This window comes from Callithrix jacchus, chromosome 6 (genome assembly GCF_049354715.1).
Source record: "Callithrix jacchus isolate 240 chromosome 6, calJac240_pri, whole genome shotgun sequence".
In the NCBI taxonomy this organism is placed as follows: Eukaryota; Metazoa; Chordata; class Mammalia; order Primates; family Cebidae; genus Callithrix; species Callithrix jacchus.
The window spans coordinates 24,657,923-24,677,215 of NC_133507.1; the positions used below are offsets into that span (position 1 = coordinate 24,657,923).

The 19,293-nt window shown below is 43.2% G+C and overlaps 1 protein-coding gene across 1 annotated transcript in view; it reads left to right on the top strand.

The window, feature by feature from the left end:
• The window catches only part of SH3GL3 (SH3 domain containing GRB2 like 3, endophilin A3), a 293,614-nt gene that overhangs the window by 91,892 nt on the left and 182,429 nt on the right, over positions 1-19,293 (top strand). The window contains exon 2 of the mRNA XM_054258298.2: positions 18,208-18,320. The gene's annotated coding sequence lies outside the window, so the exon portion shown is untranslated. The remainder of the gene's footprint in view (positions 1-18,207; positions 18,321-19,293) is intronic.

Genomic DNA, 19,293 nt, shown 5'->3' on the forward strand with positions numbered 1-19,293 from the left:
AGAACTATGTTCCTCTCCTTTAGAACATTTATTTGGGATGTGGTTTTTTGTTTGCTGGTGTGATTCTTTGGTCAATTTCTGTCAGCTCCAGTAGACTATCAGCTTTGGGAGGACACAAACCATGCTTGGTTTTACATTCTGTTTTATCTCTATCAGAGTTCTTGGCACACACAATAGGCTCAAATATTTGTGGAACAGTTGAAAGTGAAGAAGAGAATGATTTTACTACCATGCCAGAGCATAGAAATTAAAACCAGTCTGTTAAAACACTGCAAGACTGGAAAGAATGACACAGAAGAATGGTCAAGAGTATAGGCTCTCAAGGCACTATCAGGATTCAAATCTGTTTTCAGCCATGATAAGGAGCTTAGGGGAATTCCATAACATGGCCTCAGTTTCCTTTCCTGGTATCTGAGGATAATCACAGGGCCCACTTTATAGGGTTGTGGTGAGGGTGAGGGTTAAAACAGTGCCCGACACAGAGTTAACAGTAAACACTGGTGATTATTGTTCTTCAAGGAGGGAAGCATGATTGTGGGCAGGTGGAAGTTGAGAAATTTCCAATAGAACTTCTGCCTCTGCAGCCCTTCCTCAGTGCAGATAAAAGAGAGTTGATACCTATGGCAGATGTTTGAGAATTCACGTTGGTCTCCAAGTTCCCAAACTTGTTTTGGCTGAGGATGCAGCCTCTGCTCTATAGTGTGTCCTCTCTGCCCAGTGGACCACAGGCATTAGATGGTGGCTCTCTGGAGGGACTGAAGGTGTAAAATGGTTCTTTCCTGGCCACAGGCAGATTCCTATCCCGTCCTGCCTTAGCATTTGGCAGCAGAGCCCCTGAGTTCCTACAGCAGCAGAGTGGTGGCTAGCACTAGAGGCAGCTACTTCCCTGGCATAGCAGCTGCCAGGGAGGAGAACAAGACATGGTCCCTGAAAAAAAGTCTTCTGAGAAGGGAATGAATAGGCACAGGACCCGGGCTTGCAGGGACAAACTGCAGTTCCCTTCCAACAGAGGCACCAGCTCAAGGCAGGGGGGCCTGCTGGCTAGGGGTGGTCAGAGACCTTGGAAAGGGCTTGCTCACATCGTTATCTTTGCATCCTTTTGCAAGTCTGCATTTTGATGATTTGTTGTCTATGGCAGTGAATGTGAAGGGAGTGACACCTGTGACAGATATCAAGGCTGCATGCTTGGGAAAAAACATCAGTGTGGAAGTAGATCCTTGGTGACCTTCAATGTTTTGTGTTGGTACAGCTGGCAAGGACATGTACACAACAGCAACAGTGGCTGGCATTTCTGAGCCCTTCAAAGTGTGCTAAGCATCATTAGATTCCAGATAACTTTGGTTGTAGAACAGGGGAGGAAGATGGGGATGAGGCTGAAGTTTGGCTGAAACGTACTTTCAGGAGGAATAATCCCAGCCTCTGCCAACTTGTCACCATTCTGTATCTATATTCAGATGCCCACCAGTCTGAGGCTATATGAAGAAAGGGGGTCTGGGGGTTGTCAGGCAGGGATGTGTGATTGGAGGCCACAGAGGGGACAGTAAATGCCTTCTCTTGAAGCCTGCCAGCTCTGTGCTGCATCGTTCTTGATGATCTGAGATTCTCCCTCTTTCATCTTCCCAGACAGAACCAAGGGGCCTACAGCTGTGGTTAATGCAGGCTTGTCAGCTCTTTTATTTGGCTTGCTACAGAAACACTCCCATCTCAGAGGAACCTTCTGGAGGCTTCAAGGACCCTCTCCTTGGGTTCCAGTGTGCAAGTATGGATTTAGAAAGTGGAGTTTGCTGAAGTTGTGTTGATAACTTCCCTACTGTTTCTGCTGAAGCCTTCTGTTAATCCCAGGATTCACATAGGACCCCCTGAATTCTTTCTGGTAAGAAAAAATTTGGTCAGGTGTGGTGGCTCATGCCTATAATCCTAGCACTTCGGAAGGCTGAGGCATGAGGATCATTTGAGGCCAGGAGTTCAAGACAGCCTGGACAATATAGTGAGACCTCATCTTTCTCTAAAAAACAAAGAAAGAAAGAAAAAAAGAACAACAACAAGAAGAAAAAGCCTGACATGGTGGTGCACACCTGTAGTCCCAGCTACTCAGGAGCCTGAGGAGGGAGTATTGCTTGAACGCAGGAGGTCAAGGCTGCAGTGAGCCATGATTGTGCCACTGCACTCTAGCCTGGCAACAGAGCACGACCCTGTCTCAAAAAAAAAAGAAAGAAAGAGAGAGAGAGAGAGAAAGAAAGAAGAAAGGAAAGAAGAAAGAATGAAAAAGAAAGAAAAGAGCAGGGAGGGGAAAGGAGGGGAGTGAGGAAGGAAGGAAGGGAGGGAGGGAGAAAAATTCCCCTCCACCTCCATGCTCTGGAAGAAATAGGACCTGGCACCCGCATTTGGGATCTGTAACGAGCATACTTATGTTCAAATTCAGGTTCAGGATTCAGCTTACTCTCTTAGTGAGACAAGATAAAAGAACCAAGATGGAGGGAAAAAATTCATGTGGGCAGTCACATCTTCACTTATCTTTATGTATTTTAAAAATAGGCTGGGCATGGTGGCTCACACTTGTAATCGCAGCACTTTGGGAGGCCAAGGCAGGTGATCAGGATGTCAGAAGATTGAGACCATCCTGGCCAACATGGTGAAACCCTGCCTCACTAAAAATACAAAAAATTAGCCGGGCATGGTGGTGCACTCCTATAGTCCTAGCTACTTGAGAAGCTGAGGCAGGGGAATCGCTTGAACCTGGGAGGCGGAGATTGCAGTGAGCCGAGATTGCGTCACTGCACTCTAGCTTAATGACACAGCAAGACTTTGTCTCAAAAAAAAGGAAAAAGGAAAAAAATAGTTATCTTTGTTTCCAGAACTTACATTCTTTTAGTCTGCTGTAGGGCTCTCGCATGAATCCTGTGTGCAAAATATACATGATGGGGAGACTGCCTACAGCACTAGGAAGTCACCTTAAGAGATTTAAAGGAAAGGTAGACCCTAGGCTTTCTGAGACCTTAATCATCACTTATGGCAGGGGTACTGATGTGTTTGAGAAACAGCAGGCTGCTACTGCCAAACAAGATGAAATTTATAAGCAAATGGGGCATTTCTATGACAGTGTCAAACACTGGGCATATTAAGTGTATTGTTAACCATAGAATCTCAGAGGCCTTAGTCAAGCCTCTTCTTCCTTCTGTCTGCTCCCCAGACTGCACTTAGTCCTTTATGCAATATGTATTTATTTGAGGAGAAAGCACTCCAAAAGCCCACAGAGTCTGGGTATCCATTTTAGCTTCTTGAATTTAGCGTTAAATATGTAATTTGTTTGTTCAGGCATGATCTTTGATGGGGGTATTTACCTTGCCTGTGAAATGTTTGGAGGTAGGAGGTGCCGTCACAGGTCAATTAGCCCCTGTCTCTTTTCCAGTAAAGGAATCCCCTGTGTATAAGGTTTGTTCAAGGTCAAGAAACAAAAAACCTAACTAAACGTAGCCCAAACAATAAAGGGATTATTTGACTTTTGTAACTTGAAGAGCAGTAGTAGTGTGGTGGGCTTCAGGGCTGGTTTGATCCAGTGGCTTGGTGAAGAAAAGAAGAACGGCGTTTCTTGCTATCCTTGTGTTCTGACTCCACCCTCTCTGAAAGCTTTGTCTTAAATCTGGTCTCCCAGGTTTAATTCTTATTGCATTAGAAGAAACTTCCTAAATGGATGACAGTGGTAACTGGTAGACAGCAAACTCCTTGGGAGCAGGCAACATTTTTATATGACTTTGTATCCGAGCACTTAGCATCTGGGAGCTAGCAGATGCTCAATAACTGTTGAAGTGAAGAAGAAAAGAATGAAGAAAGGAAACTGAGAATCTCTGTTTGTTCCTTTGCCTAGAGGGACTATTTCTAGCTTTTTTTTTTTTTTGCCATTTAACATAATGTTGGCTTTTGTTTTAAAGTGGACACTCTTTAAAGTGTTAAAAAAGTGCTATCAATATTTATTTATTTTTCTTTAAAGGCAGTCCCTTGATTTTGTAAGAATGGATGGAGTAAAGTAAAAACACCTGGATTCTCTCTCCCATATTTCTATTAAATATCCATCAAGGTTTATAAATAGAACAAAATCTCTCTCAGCTTCAGGAACTCAGGATAAGAATTAAGCATGTGTCAGAACCTGGGAGGAGTTGGTACTGAATACAACTCCAATGAGGCTGGATTAACAGTGAATTCTTCTGTGCCTTTTAGTGTAAAAAAAAAACCCTGACTAAGTGAGAAACAGCCTTGGCTGGTCCCGCATCAACGGCCCCTAGCTCACTGTTTTGCCAGCAGGACTAACCATTTCTTTCCTAGTGACTTCTTGCCTCTGGCTTCCCTGCAGCACATAAATGGCTGCCCCTGCCAAAGAAAGGGGAGGTGGGAGGATAAGACTCCACTCTTCAGTGGAGGATGCCACAGCTAAGATACAGGACACACCTAAAATCTACCCGTGGAGCTTCCTTGCTGCTTCATGCACAAGCAGGTCTTCGACCCCAGAAGAGCTTTCTGCTTTTTCTCCCCTTATATCTTGAAACAATATTCATACTTGCAAGGGAACATTTCTCCCCAGCCATGCTGGGTTGAGGCTCTTTGAGTTGCTAGGAGAATTGAGATGGGGGTCTGCAGAGAACAAAGAACAGGAAACTTGCCTTCAGTCTCAGGTGTGAAAGGGAGCTGCCGCAGCCAGCACCCATGGGGCATGAAGGAGCTCTCCCCATGGGCCAAGGACAGACAGCTATGCACCCCAGCCACTCTCCACTCTGTGGCACTGTTTGTTAAAAGATGGCCCACCAGGAAACAGAGAGGACACAGAAGCATTAGAAGAGATATGTGACCCTGAAGTCTCAGAGGTTAAAAAAAAAGGCTTTCTCTAAAATACATCAATTATAGTAGAATTGAAGTTCCCCGGGGCAAATTCTTTTACAGTCATTGTTTCATCCCAGCCTCTAGTCCTGGGTTTGACACATATTAGTCATTTTCTAAATATGTTTTGAAAAAAGAATGCCACACAAAAAACAGTTCACAAAATACCTGATTTATATTTATTTTATGTTTTTTAGAGATAGAGTGTCACTCTGTTACCCAGGTTGGGGTGCAATAGTGCCATCGTGGCTCACTGAAGCCTTGACCTTCTGGGCTTAAGAGATCCTCCCACCTTGGCCTCCTAAGTAGCTAGAATTACAGGTGCATACCACCACACCAGCTATTTTTTTTTTTTTTTTTTTGATGTGGTCTTGCTATGTTGCCCAGGCTGATCTTAAACTCCTGGCCTCAAATGATCCTTCTGCTTCTGCCTCCCAAAGTGCTGGGATTGCAGATGGGAGTCACCACATATGGCCATTAGTCACTCTCTAAACATGTTTTGAAAAAAGAGTGGCACACATAAACAGTTCCCAAAGAATTGCTTTGTATTTTTAATAAATGGCAGAAAATCACTTCATCTAATAAAAAAGATCAGGCCATGAAAAGTAAAGAATGTCTGAAAAGGTCCAATCTTGGGACCTACAAAGCTGACCCTTTGTTAAAATGTGGGTTTTGATTCAGTCAGTCTAGGGTGAGGCCCAAGATTCTGCATTTCTAACAAGTTGCCACAGGAAACTTACAACCTCACACTTTGAGTAGAGAGAATTTAGCAGTCCCAAAAGTAGCTCTGTGCAGGAAGCATTATTTCTCTTTTTTGTTTTTTTAGGCGTAGTTTAACTCTTGTAGTCAAGGCTGGAGTGGGGCAGTGGTGTGATCTCAGCTCACTACAACCTCCACCTCCCGGGTTCAAGCAATTCTCCTGCCTCAGCCTCCTGAGTAGCTAGGATTACAGGTGCCTACCACCATGCCTGGCTAATTTTTATATTTTCAGTAGAGACGGGGTTTCAGCTTGTTGGCCAGGCTGGTCTGGAACTCCTGACCTCAGGTGATCTGCCTACCTCGGCCTCTCAAAGTGATGGGATTACCCGTGTGAGCCACTGTGCCCAGCCAGGGAGCATTATTTCTGATCTCATTTCTCAGCACCAAGGTGGACAGCCAACATCCCATGAGATACAGAAAGTGAGAGTGATGGGCCAGTGTGGAAGCCAATTAACTCTAGAAATTAAAAAAAATCGAGAAAATGTATATTTTCTTTAGAATACAAAGGAAATGATGTTCTTGGGCAGCCTTGCTGTTCAGAAACAAAGCTTTTCATCATGCTTTGATTAAAGGTAAGACACTTTCTTAATCTAGATCAATCCGCCAAACAGCTGGACAAACCTCAGTTTGGAAAATTATTGCCAAATGTTGTGGAATCTCCCTTGCCATGCTGGTTCTAGTTTGGTTGGATTTCTGTACCTGGGCCAGATGGATGTTTGGGAAATTGCTTTACTTCACTGAACACTGCAGACCCTGAGACTTGTGGGTGATTATTACCAAAACCATCACTAATAAACATTTTTCCAAATTATGACTCATTCCCCTGAGCTGGCTCTTCACAGCGTCTGCTTAGCCGTACCCATCCTGATCACTCCTTTTGTCATCTGACTTGCAGACGGGTGCCTGATCTCCTTTGATATACTGTACATGACATCCTAACAAACCCTTCTCTTTAATCAAAGGAATCAGACATATGCCACCGTCAGAAGTTGGGGTGGGGTGAACACAGAGCAGATGTGTTCCTGCAGGTCAGATGGAATGAGGGGATTTGGAACATACACTTGGCATAATCTTTAAATTAACCAGAGGATCTAATTTTAAAATAAAATCCCACATTTTTTGTGGGGCAGAGACATCATAGCCAGCAGCTTTTAGCAACAGCAAGAAAGCAAAAGTTCTGAGGCTTTTCATAAATCCGCTTAGAAGTGTAGCATTATGTGTGGAAATTTTTGGGCCACAGGGTCTTAACTTTTTAGATGTCTACAGAAGAAAGAAAACACTTCCACTTTCAAAAACCAAAGGAGATATAGATCTCTGTTTTTTTTTTTTTTTAGGAGTCTTTCTGTCGCCCTGGCTGGAGTGCAGTGGCATGATCTCAGCTTACTGAAACTTCTGCCTCCTGGGTTCAAGTGATTCTTCTGCCTGGTCTCCCGAGTAGCTGGGACTACAGGCACATGCCACCGTGCCCAGGTAACTTTTGTATCTTTAGTAGAGACAGGGTTTCACCATATTGGCCAGGCTGGTCTCAAACTCCTGACCTTGTGATCCACCCGCCTTGGCCTCCCAAAGCGCTGAGATTACAGGTATGAGCCATTGCACCCAGCTGATCTCTTGATTTTAAAGCAGCCTTTGAATAAAGGTAGTATACTACTTGGCTATACATACTCATTTTAAAAAATTATATTGCCAGGTGTACATTCACAGCAGAGTAAAAATAAGTTAGTCTTCTCTGTGTGTGTTTTATTTTTCACAATTCTGGAGGGCTGCTTTCTTTCCAAGGGAGAAAACATGCTCAACAAAGGGCCTGTAATGATGGACATGCTCAAGAAGTGCTGGGATAAGCTGCAGGTGTTGAGCCAGAGGTTGGACTAATTATCTAGGACAGACCTTGTAAGCCTGAGAGTCTGTGTCTGACACATCCAGCTGTCTTCTCCACTCTGACTCAAGGTGCTGCAGGTGGCTGGGGCGAGGCCATGCTGGATGTGGTTCCCTGGGGCCACTGCCCTCCCACACAACCTGCCTGCTCTGGACCCCAGGTGCTGCCTGCCAAGACTGTGCCCAGTAGACTCCCGTCCTGCCCTGTACTGGCTCTTCACCCAACTACCCTTCCTGGCAAACAACATCTGCTTCCTCCCAGTTCTTCCCTTTTGCCTGTCAGTAGCAGTTCTGGGAAGGAAGAGACCAATTGAACTGGTCTCCCAGAATTTCTCTCCTTTATCTGCAAATACATGCCTTATTTTCATTATTTTCATCTCTAGGAGATGGAGTAGGAAAACAGACTATCTTTGTTTATACAGATTTCAATCCTAGTTCTGCCACTTTCTGTCCAGTGACTTGGAGCAGGTCAGGCAGTTTCTCCGTGCCTTTTGGTTAGCCCCATTCTTTATGCATCTGTGCAATGTGTATTGAACTTTCACAGCATGTCAAACACTGTGCTGACTTGAAGGATGTGACGATGAAGAAGATGTCATCCCTGCCCCCAAGGAACTTATAATCTAGTCGGAGAGATTTAAATAAACAGAAGATACCAATGCAGGGTATAGGTGACACAGCACAAAGGAGGGGTACCTGTCCAGCCTCATCTTCCCTGAGGAGGCAGCTTCGGGTGAGGATGAAGGATCACTAAGTGTTAATTGGATCAAAGTTGAGGTGCAATGAACAGAGAGAGCATGGAGAGTCCAGGGACCTGCACAGTGTTCACTGTAGCTGCAGCTTGGATTAGGGTAGCGTGTGTGGAAGGGGAGCAAGGGAAGAGGTGAGAAATGAGGCTTTCTAGGCAATCAGGAGCTGGAAGCTGAAGGCCCACGCAGGGTTTGACATAAAGAGTTTGGACTGAAGGATCTGGAGGGGGAAATAAAAGGTCTTAATTCCTCCCCTTTTCCCTTCCTGCCTCTGTTCCACTTTCAAAATACATGCCAGTTCCTCCAACTTCTCCATAGTCACTGCCCTCTTCCTCTAGTTGATTATAATCCAAACAAGCCAAAGCGTGGCTTCTGTGGCACAAGTGAGAGAAGATTCTGGTCTGAGCTAAAGCAGTGACAGTGGTGTAAGGAAAAGTGGATCTATTTGAGTGCTAAGAAGATACAATCTTCCCATACTGAGTGAGGCACTTGGGATACAGAGAGGAGTAAAAACCGACAGTCTCTGCTGTTACAGAAGTTATCATCCTCTTGGGAGATGGAGATTAACAAAATGATCACAAAAATAAACATAAAGTTGCAACAGGAACAAGTGTTATGAAGGTCTTGCCATGGTACCTGGCATCTGGTCCAATCAGTCTTTAACGGGAAGAGAGATCCTAGTGAAGGTGATAGAAGAATGCTTTCCTGGGACGGTTGTGCTTGAGCTGAAGCCTAAGAATGAGGAATGACTAGCAGTTAATTAAGCAGTGAGCTTAGGTGGGAAGGGGTGCCATTTCTGGTTAGGAGCACCAGGCAGTGAAGAGCACACTGGGCATGGGGTACGAGGAGAGGGGCAGAGAGAGCCAGGAGAGGAGGGATCACTTGGTGCAAGACGAGGCTGGAGAGAAGGGCAAGGGGAGACTGTCAGGCTTCACAGGTCACAGGAGAGAGCTTCATCTTCCCCGCAAGGAGCAACTGGAAGTCCCAAAGGAGGTTCAAGTAGGCAATTTGTTGGAGGTTGGTTTGTATTTTGATAGGCACACTTTGCTCCTGTGTGGAGACTAGGTTAAGTTACTTGAATGAATGACAGAGAAAATGACATAGGAGCTAAAAAATTTCCCAGAGACAGAGGGATAATGCTCACAGCTATGGCCTGGTTGTGAAGACTGGAACACACGGTACATATCATAGAGTTTTAGTAGAAAAACTGGACAGAGAAGTAGTTGGCTCAGAAGGGAAGCCTTTGTAAAATCCACTTAGTGCAATAGGCAAATCAGCTACAAGTATATATTCTTTTTACCTCTCTACGAAAAACCAAGGGGACTCACTTCTATCATATGGCAGCATTTCCAGATTACAAAAATGATTTCAAGAAAACAAAAAATGTTTTTTTGCTAATGGATTAAAATGCAATGTAGACTGCTAGAATCACAAAGTCTATTTGAAATGAAGACAGATCCTAACAATCTAAAAAACAAAACCCGTTTGGAATGGATATGAGAAGGCAGAGAAAGGGTAATAATTTTTTCCTGTTACCTTCAATCCAGAAATCACCTTGCTGCTGCTGTTTCTGTCCTGGAGCTGCAGCATGAGGAGCCATCTGCCCAGCACCTCCATGAGACTAAAATTGCAAATAAGTGAATATAAACTCTCAATGCCCAATTACTTTGTTTGTAGAAAAGATGACACCTGAAACTTTGGAATGGAGTGGGGGACCCAACCATACTCTTGCAAAAGCAACATACGTTTTCCAGAACACCATAGTCAATAGTGGGAAATGCCTGCTGGCAGGAAGCTTTTAAATTACTGAGACCATTAGACACAGAAGACATGATTTGAGCAAACATCTCTTAGAGTCGAAATATGAATGGATAATGGAATCCATGAAAGGAAGGATCAATGAGCATTGTAATTTGCAAATACAGAGAGATGGGTAGATGCCTAGGGAGCCAGTTGAACACTGGGATTACACTTCACCCCCAAGTTTTTACAAAAGCTTTGACTTGGGAGTAAATAGCCTGGCTGTAGAGTGTGTAACAGTTACAAAATACTTAAAATGTTTTGTAAGATTTCAGTTTCAGATGGTGATTCTCAACCAGAGCCAGTTTTGCCCTGAGGGCATATCTGGCACTATCTAGAGATATTTTTGGTTGTCAAAACGAATGGGGTTTGAGGTGCTTCTGGTGTCTAGCGGGTACAACCAGGGATGCTGCTAAAAATCCTGTGATGGACAGAACCTGTTTCACTCCCAGCGACAAAAGATTATCCAGCCCAAGATGTCATTAGTGTCAGGATTAAGAAGCCCTGGCATAAGAAGAAAACTGTATGAAAGATTTTAAAAGGCACCGAAATCCACAACTCCTTGAGATAGGATGTGTACCCCACAGCATAAAGGAGGGCCCTGTTAAAGAAGAGGGAGGAAAGCTGTGTATCAAGCGGGAAGAGAAGCTGGAACCCTGGAACCCTCAGGCAGTCCCTGAGGCTGAATTATGTTACCCTCGGCCCCACTTTTTCTTGCTAGCTGGCTCTGATAAAATCAATTAGTTCTGAGAATCTTGAATGTACAATGAAGTAATAGAGAAAAATGTATTAATAAAACATAAAGAATGTGGTTGTCAGTCTAAACGGGCTACTGCCAATCCCTCGGATTCAGGTTCAAAGGCAGACCGGAAAGTGACAAGAGCTGAGCTACTACATTGTCCTGATTCCAAGACAAGTTGCTTGCTGGGCTGTGATGTTGGAGAGGCTCACTGCTCTACATGGGGTTTGGGAGCCCAGCCAGGACTTGTGACAAGCCCACTCTCCGCCAACAAGTGTCAGGGCCTCACTCCACACCACCTCTGGCATGTCTAGCTCCTTACTGTGTCTTCTGTAGCATGTGAAAGAAACTCACCTATGTTCATAAGTCACAAAATGAACTAGGATTTGGAAAGGCAGAGAATTTTGTCTCAATTCAAACATTTTAAAGTTTTTAGATGTCCATAAGTCCACTGTCTGATTTCCTTGCCTGCTATTTAAAAGTTCTTTATCTTCACTTTCCACTTAGCTTGGAAATGTATCTGCATCTACCTAAGTCTATTCTCACACCTGTTTCTGAGTTGGGTCTCTCTTGAGGATTTATTATAACAATGATTCTGTTTTCTGTAACTTCCCTTGTTCCTTCTCCTGCCTTGGCTTGTTCTTTTCTGTTTACCAACAAACCTAAAACCTCAATCCTAAAATCAAACAGGACAAACAGCTCCCTCTGTCTGGATTAAGGGTATCCACTAGAGTCGTGCAAGATGGCGGTACTGGATCTACCTTACGGAGTTAACGTAAAGAGTAAATGACGTAGTATCCATAGAGCTCAAAACAATGCTTAGCACATCAGTGGTCGATAAACATTAATTAGTTACTATTATGTAAACGATTTCGATGCTCAACATTAATCCTCTCAATGTATTTTTCTATTCTGGGTTGCTTCTTTTGATTCATCTCCTGGGCGTTATAATTCCTAAGTTTTTGCTTGCCTGCTTGAGAATATTGCTCTGTTACTTTTTATTTAGAGGACATTTTGGCTGGTTATAAATTTCATTACTAACTTTTCTTTTTTCTTTTTCTTTTCTTTTTTTTTTTTTTTTTGAGACGGAGTTTTGTTCTTGTTGCCCAGGCTGGAGTGCAATGGCGGATCTCAGCTCACAGCAACCTCCGCCTCCGGGTTCAAGCGATTCTCCTACCTCAGCCTCCCAAGTAGTTGGGATTACAGGCATGTGCCACCACGCCTGGCTAGTTTTTTCTTTTTCTTTTTGAGACAGAGTTTTGCTCTTGTTATTCAGGCTGGAGTGCAATGGCGCCATCTAGGCTCACCGCAACCTCCGCCTCCTGGGTTCAGGCAATTCTCCTGCCTCAGCCTCCTGAGTCTCTGGGATTACAGGCGCGTGCCACCATGCCCAGCTGATTTTTGTATTTTTAGTAGAGACGGGGTTTCACCTTGTTGACCAGGATGGTCTCGATCTCTTGACCTCGTGATCCACCCACCTCAGCCTCCCAAAGTGCTGGGATTACAGGCGTGAGCCACAGCGCCAGCCAACATTTTCTTTTATCTACACTTTTGTAAACATTTCTCAAAAAGTGTTTCTTGGGAAAATAACTTTACAGAAAAAAATGTTGGTAGACACCTTCTTAACAAAGTGATCAAAGTTAACATGATCAATACCGGCAGCCTGATTTCCTATACCCATCCATGTTTACGATTGGCTTTTGCCATCTGGATACCCATAAATTCTTTCTTTATAATTCAAGTTTATTCTCTTCACCAGCGTATGTCTTGGTATTAGTCATTCTGTATCATTTCCTTCCCTTAAACTTATCCACATAAACTCGACCACATTTCAGCCAAAATTACATGGCCCTGTAATTTTTTTTCATTTATTTCCCAAGGTCTGTGGCTCATTTTTCATCTCCTTGGGTTGTCTTATCATCTCTACCTTGAACTCTTCTGTCTGTTGCATCTCCTTTCTTCAGTTTCTTTCTTTTCGGAGAAATCGTGTTGTTCCATACATTTATTGAGCTACTGGAAGACTCTTTGTAGAAAATCTTTTCCTATGTCTTTCGATAATTTCTATTGTGCTTTACTTTGCATTTTTATGCAAATATTGTGTTTATGTTTCATCTTTTTCTTTGAATGTGGTTACCTAACTACAAAAATATAGTAGAAAGCTTTAGGGTCTCCAATTTTCTCTCATTTAATTCTTTATTGCCCTTGGGGCAATACTCCCCTCAGCTATCATCATTCGGGAGTCTGTGGTTGTTAATGGACAGTCCTTTAAGTCCCAGTTTCCCTCTGATGTGATCCGACCATCACTGTCCCGATCTCCCTTCACCCTACTTTCCTCTATTATTCTCCTCTTTCTGTTGGCCATGTCATCAACTTAGGATATAGAAATAGTCCATGGCATTGAACTAGGACCCTCTGGACCTCCACCTCTATCCCAAAGAACCTTTTTACAATGATGACACTTACTTTTGGGAGAATATATACTCTGCTCATTCAGTGGTTCTAAAAAACACATTGTAATGGACATGCCATCCAGATCCCTGCTCAGGACTAAAGGATTTACTTGTCCAGTGGCTAGAAATGCTGCTGGCAAGCAGCCCTCAGCTGTCCCCTTTCTTTGGAATTGCCTTGTCTGGAGAGAGTTGTGATGTCCACGGTCATGCCTTCTTCCTAGGGAAGCTTGTATCCAATGAGTGGTTGATGCAGGGATATAAAAGTCCAGCCTTAGCTGGGCCCAGTGGCTTACACCTGTAATCCCAACACTTTGGGAGGCAGTGGCAGGAGGATCACCTGAGGCCAGGAGTTCAAGATCAGTCTCAGCAATATGGTAAGCACTCCCTAATCCCAGCTTTACAAAAAATAATAATTAAAAAAAACCAAATTGGTCAAGTATGGTGGCATGCACCTGTAGTCTCAGCTACTGGGGAGGCTGAGGTGGGAGAATCCCTTGAACCCAGGAATTTGAGGCTACAGTGAGCTATGATCACCACTGCACTCCAGCCTGGGCGACAGAAAAAGACCCTGTCTCTTAAATAAATAAACAAACAAATAAAAAGTCCAGCCCCCTCACCTGAACTCAGGACATCTCTGACGGGCCATCCCACCTCCAGAGATCCCTATGGAAGGACTGAGGCCTTTGTCAAGAAGGCATTACATTTCAGTTCCCTTCTCTGCCCCATCCTGCTTCCTTTCCTCCCCTTCCCCAGGTGATAATTCCTACAAAACACTTCCCAATACAGGTCCTGTATTTTCAGCCCTGTCTCAGATTCTGCTTCCTGGGAGACCCAGCTGGAGATTCTCATGTGTTGAGATACATGGTGGCTCTCTGCAGAATCTCTTATCTCTATCTAGATTTCACAGAGTTGGACAGCTTGGACTCATCAAAGATAACCTCTTTTCTCTCTTTTTTCCCCCCATGTGTTTGGAGATGGGAATGGAATAAAAAATTCTTTCATTCTTGCTATATGTAGAAGAATCCAGATTTAAATAACTTTTTAAATATTTTCATTTTTATATAATTTAAATAACTTTTCATTTTTATATAATTTCAAATTTTCAGAAAAGTTGCAAAAATAGTACAAAGAACTTCTGTATGCACTTTAGCTTCACCAATTGTACATTGCACCCATTTGCTTAATCACTCTCTCTCATATACGTATTATCCTATATGCTCGTTACTATTATTTGAACCACTTGAGGGTAAGTAGCAGGCACACTGGCTTCTTTATTCCTAAATGCTTCAGTGTGTATTTCCTAAGAACCAGGACATTTTCTTACATGATCATAATATCATGATCACAATAGGGAAGTTTAACAGTGATGCAGAATTATCTGTCAATCCACAGTCCACCTTCACTTCCATCAGTTGTCCCAACTATGTCCTTTGTAGCTATTCTTTTCTGGTCCTGAATCTAATCCAGAATCATTCTTTGCACTTAGTTGTCATGAGTCTTCAGTTTCTGTAATCTGTCACAGTCCCTCTGTCTTTTCCGCCTTTTGTGACTTCGACATTTGTGAAAGGTAGAGGTCAGTTATTTTGCAGAATGTTCCTCCATTGAAGTTTGTTTGCTGTTTCCTCATGATTGGATCTAGGTTTTTATTTTAGGCAGTCACGCCCTAGTGATGCTGTGTTACTGTGTGTCATAGTAGGAGAGACACGATGTTAGTTTGTCCCAGTATTCATGATGTTAACTTTGACCCCTTTGTTAAGAAGGTGTCTGCCAACTTTTTTTCCTGTAAAGTTATTATTTTCCTTTTGTAATTAATAAGTAACTTAGGGGAGATATTTTGAGATTATGTAAATATCCTGTTACTTATCAAACTTACACCCACTAATTCCGGCATCCATTGATAATTTTAAAACTGTTCTTTCTTCCAGGTTTATTATTTCCTCTATGTGTAAGGAAACACTGTCTGTATTTATTTAAATCAGAGTGAATTTGTGGGTTCTTATTTTATTCAGTGGACAATAATTCATTCAATTTGATGCTCAAATTGTTCTCTCATAATTACTTAGTTTGATTCCCAAGTGATTCAAGATTTGGCCAGTGGGAGCCTCTTCGGGCAGGCTCCTGTGTCCTTTAGACATGTTCCCATCATATTTAGAACATATCAGTGTTTTCTGATGCAGCAAGATATTTCAGGTTCATATTGCATTTTCCCTGCCCCATCCCTGGAATCAGCCCTTTCTTCAAGGAGCCATTCTCTCTCTCGTCTCTCTCTCTCTCTCTGTCTCCCTCTCTCTCTCTCTCTCTCTGTCTCCCTCTCTCTCTCTCGTCTACCTGTCTCTAGCTCTATATTTATATCTATAAATTAAAAGGCATATAATATAGATCATTCATACTGATGCCTCTATTCCAGTCCAACACTGTAAGATTTGTTCTAGGATTTCCCTATCCATATTTGTAACTCTCTTCAGCAGTGAGACATTTGGCTTCCATTTTTTTCAATACATTTACTCATTTTCTCCAGCCTAGAATTCAGAAAGTAGCTTCTGAATTGCTAACATATCCCACTGTGAAAAAGCCAGCCTACTAATTAGAATTAAGTATGAGTTCAAGCAACCCTTCTGCCTCAGCCTTCCAAGTAGCTGGGATTGCAGGTGCCCGCCACCACGCCTGGCTAACTTTTGTATTTTTAGTAAAGATGGGTTTTCGCCATGTTGGCCAGGCTGGTCTTGATCAATGGTGTCTTTTGATAAGCAGATTCGTTTGATTTCAATGCTGTCCAGTTTATTAAAATTTCCTTCTGCAATCTCTGCCTCCCAGGTTCAAGCGATTCTCTTGCCTCACCCTCCCGAGTAGCTGGGATTACAGGCCTGCACTACCACGCTGGCTAATTTTTTGTATTTTTAGTAGAAACAGGGTTTCTCCATGTTAGCCAGGCTGGTTTCGAACTCCTGACCTCAGATGATCCACCTGCCTCGTCCTCCCAAAGTGCTGGGATTACAGGCGTGAGCCACTATGCCGGGCCCAAAATTTCCTTTTATGTTTAGTGCTTTCTGTGTCCTTATAAAATCTTTACCTATTTTTTTTAATCCTAAAAGCTTAGTAGCCTTAGCTTTTATATTTAGAGCTATAATCAATCTCAACTTAATTTTGTGTGTGGTATACAATAGGGGTCAAGGCTTATATTCTTTTCTGTACATTTGTCCAAGTATATCAGCTCCATTTATTGAAAGACCTTCTTTGCCCCCCCCCCATTGAATTACCTTGGTGCCTTGGTTGAAAATCAATTGTCTTTATATTTGTGGGCCTATTTATGGACTCTATTCTCTTCCATTAACTTACTTCTCTGTTATTACACAATTACCACATTATCTTGACTCCTGTAGCTTTATAGTAAAATTCGAAATCAGGTAGTGTATATCCTAAAGCTTTGTTCTTTTTTTTTTTTAAGACAGAGTCTTGTGTTGTCCAGGCTGGAGGGCAGTGGTGTAATCTTGGCCCACTGCAACCTCTGTCTCCTGGGTTCAGACCTTTGTTCTTCTTTTTCAAGATTGGTTTGACTACTCTAGATTTTTGCATTTCCACATATGTTTTATAATTAGCCCATCTGTTTCCACAAAAAATGGCCTTTGGGATTTTGATAGATATTAATCTATAGATTAATTTGGGGAGGAATTAAAATCTTAATAATAATGTGTCTTCTATTGTATAAACTTGATGTAAGCTTGAGTTACATCAAGCTTACAGACTGACTTTGATGCTTTGACTTTCTCTCTTGCAGTACATATACACATGTATGTATGTATATGTATATCTCTATATGTTGGACAGCTGTAGTCAGTAGACAGCTCTAGTCAGTAGAAAGTTCTTTGCTCTACTTTCATTGAGCTGAAAATACTCCAACCTCCAGCAGCTGGATAAGAGCAGAGGATCAGAATCAGGGATATTATGTGTCTAAGCTGATTCTGGGAAAAGTTGGCAATAAGGATGATGAGGAGAGAGGCATGGGTTCCTCTGTATTTGGAGGCAGCACAGGACCTGGCTCTCCTAGCTGTTAGTTCAGTGTGGCTCATTGTACTGGTGGGAAAGGGATGGTTAGAAATGGAAAGAAGCCTCCAGAGCTAATATTATGGAATGCTTGGGTGAGGGATCAATGGCCTAAGTTCTGGCTGAAGAGGTTGGTTATTTCAGGAAGCTGATGAGAAAAGTGGCCATCGTAAACAGACCCGTCCCATGGGAACATGTCTTCTCCAGAGTAGCATATGTCCCATTCAGGACTAGGCCAAGTCTTTGGGTCTGAATGCTAAACAGGTCTTCACTTCTCAGGGCTGGCCAATTGTGTGAATATTTCACTACAGTAGAACATATTAACAACAACATAATCTAAAAATAACCCCCATTGATTGGGTAGTCATTCTGTGCCAGACCCAATACTACCATTTTACATATATTTCATTTTCACAACAACCTTTTGAGTTAGGTAACATCAGCTATATGTTACAGATGAAGAAACTAAGGATTTGAATAGTGACATGGACCAGGACCACATGGCTAGCAACCAGGAAAGCCCTTATTCTAACCCCCACGCCTCCCAGTCTCTCTGCATAGCATTGATCTATCGTCACTTTAAATCTCACATTCTTAATGGCCCTGAGACCTTGTCATCCTGGGGGAAGCCCCACTGGTATCTGATTTACCCTCTTGGCAACTTCTCTTCCCCATAAATCTAGACCAAGACCAGGGTGAGCCTCTCTATCAGATTCTGTCTCCACCGGGCCCTAATTAGCCCAATGGAGATGGAACACCATGCCATCAGGGCTGGAAATTGGACTTGGGAAATCCCTGGTGGTGTTTAGGCCATTATTACTCAGCCTGGGCTTGCTTCTGGGCTTTTAAGTGCATTAGAGCACTCTGCATTGACTTGACTGGCTGCTCTGTGCTGGCTGACTTGTCAAATTACCTCTCATTTGTACAGCTCACCTGATGTTGAAGCACTTTCCTGGCATTGGGAGCTGCTGGTTCATCCTGAGGAGTCTGGGGACTGGGCCTAGTTTTACAGATGGAGAAGCTGAGACCTAGCTCTATTGAGTAAGTGTGTGGTTGGTTTCCTTCAAATGCTTAATATTTGCAACTGCAGTGATTTTTTTTTTCATGTAGAAAATCCAAAGTTTCAATTTGGCTACATAATGAGCCTCAGAATAAGGCCATGTTTCAAGGTATCAAAGTGAAGCAGAGAGGGGACCAATTTGTTATTGAATATGGGCCCTGTAAACCACCCCAAAAAATAGCCTGGATCTGGGGGTTGATAGCCATTATCTCCATCATCTGGAGTCACAGGCTGGTGGTCTAAAGTTACACAGCTGTTCATGTTGCCCTAGTGGAAGTGCTTTACCAGAGGCTGCCCAAGAATGACAGCAGAACCAATACAGAGCTGTGGTCTTGTGACTTTACCTTAGATCAATGCCATCTCCCCACTTGGTGGCAAAGGGGCTAGTTAGAAGGGAAAGGGCAACATATCCATCAGTTCATCCATTTATCTGTGCATCTACCCATTCCCGCACCCATCCTTCCCACACATTTTGATTGAGCAACTACTAAGTACTAGGTTTAACACTTGATAGGTGCTTAGGATGAGGCTGGTTGGATAGAGTCTCAAGCAAATATTCATCCAGGCAAAGAATAATCTCCAGACATGGTTCAGGTGAAAAGAATTCCAAAAGGCAGCCATCAAGGCCAGGGCCTCAGTTCCTCTGCACCAGCAGAGATACACACAGAATGGGAGTGAAAATAACTCACTCAACAAGCTGGAGAAAATAGCCAAGGATTGGCCTGGGAATACCTCATCCTGGGCCAGTCTTCCAGGAAGAGTGACCTTGCTCTAAGTCCCTATGTAGTTGTGGGAGGAGGATCTGAGGACTTTCTACCTCATGTCTGGAATGCAGGAGTCAAGCTGAGCCCTGGGTAGGGATACCAGGAGACCAGGAATGGGGAGCTTGGAAGGGCTACGTTTGGGGCATGAGACAGGGGTTCATGGGCAAGATTTTCCCCAGCTCTGCTAAGT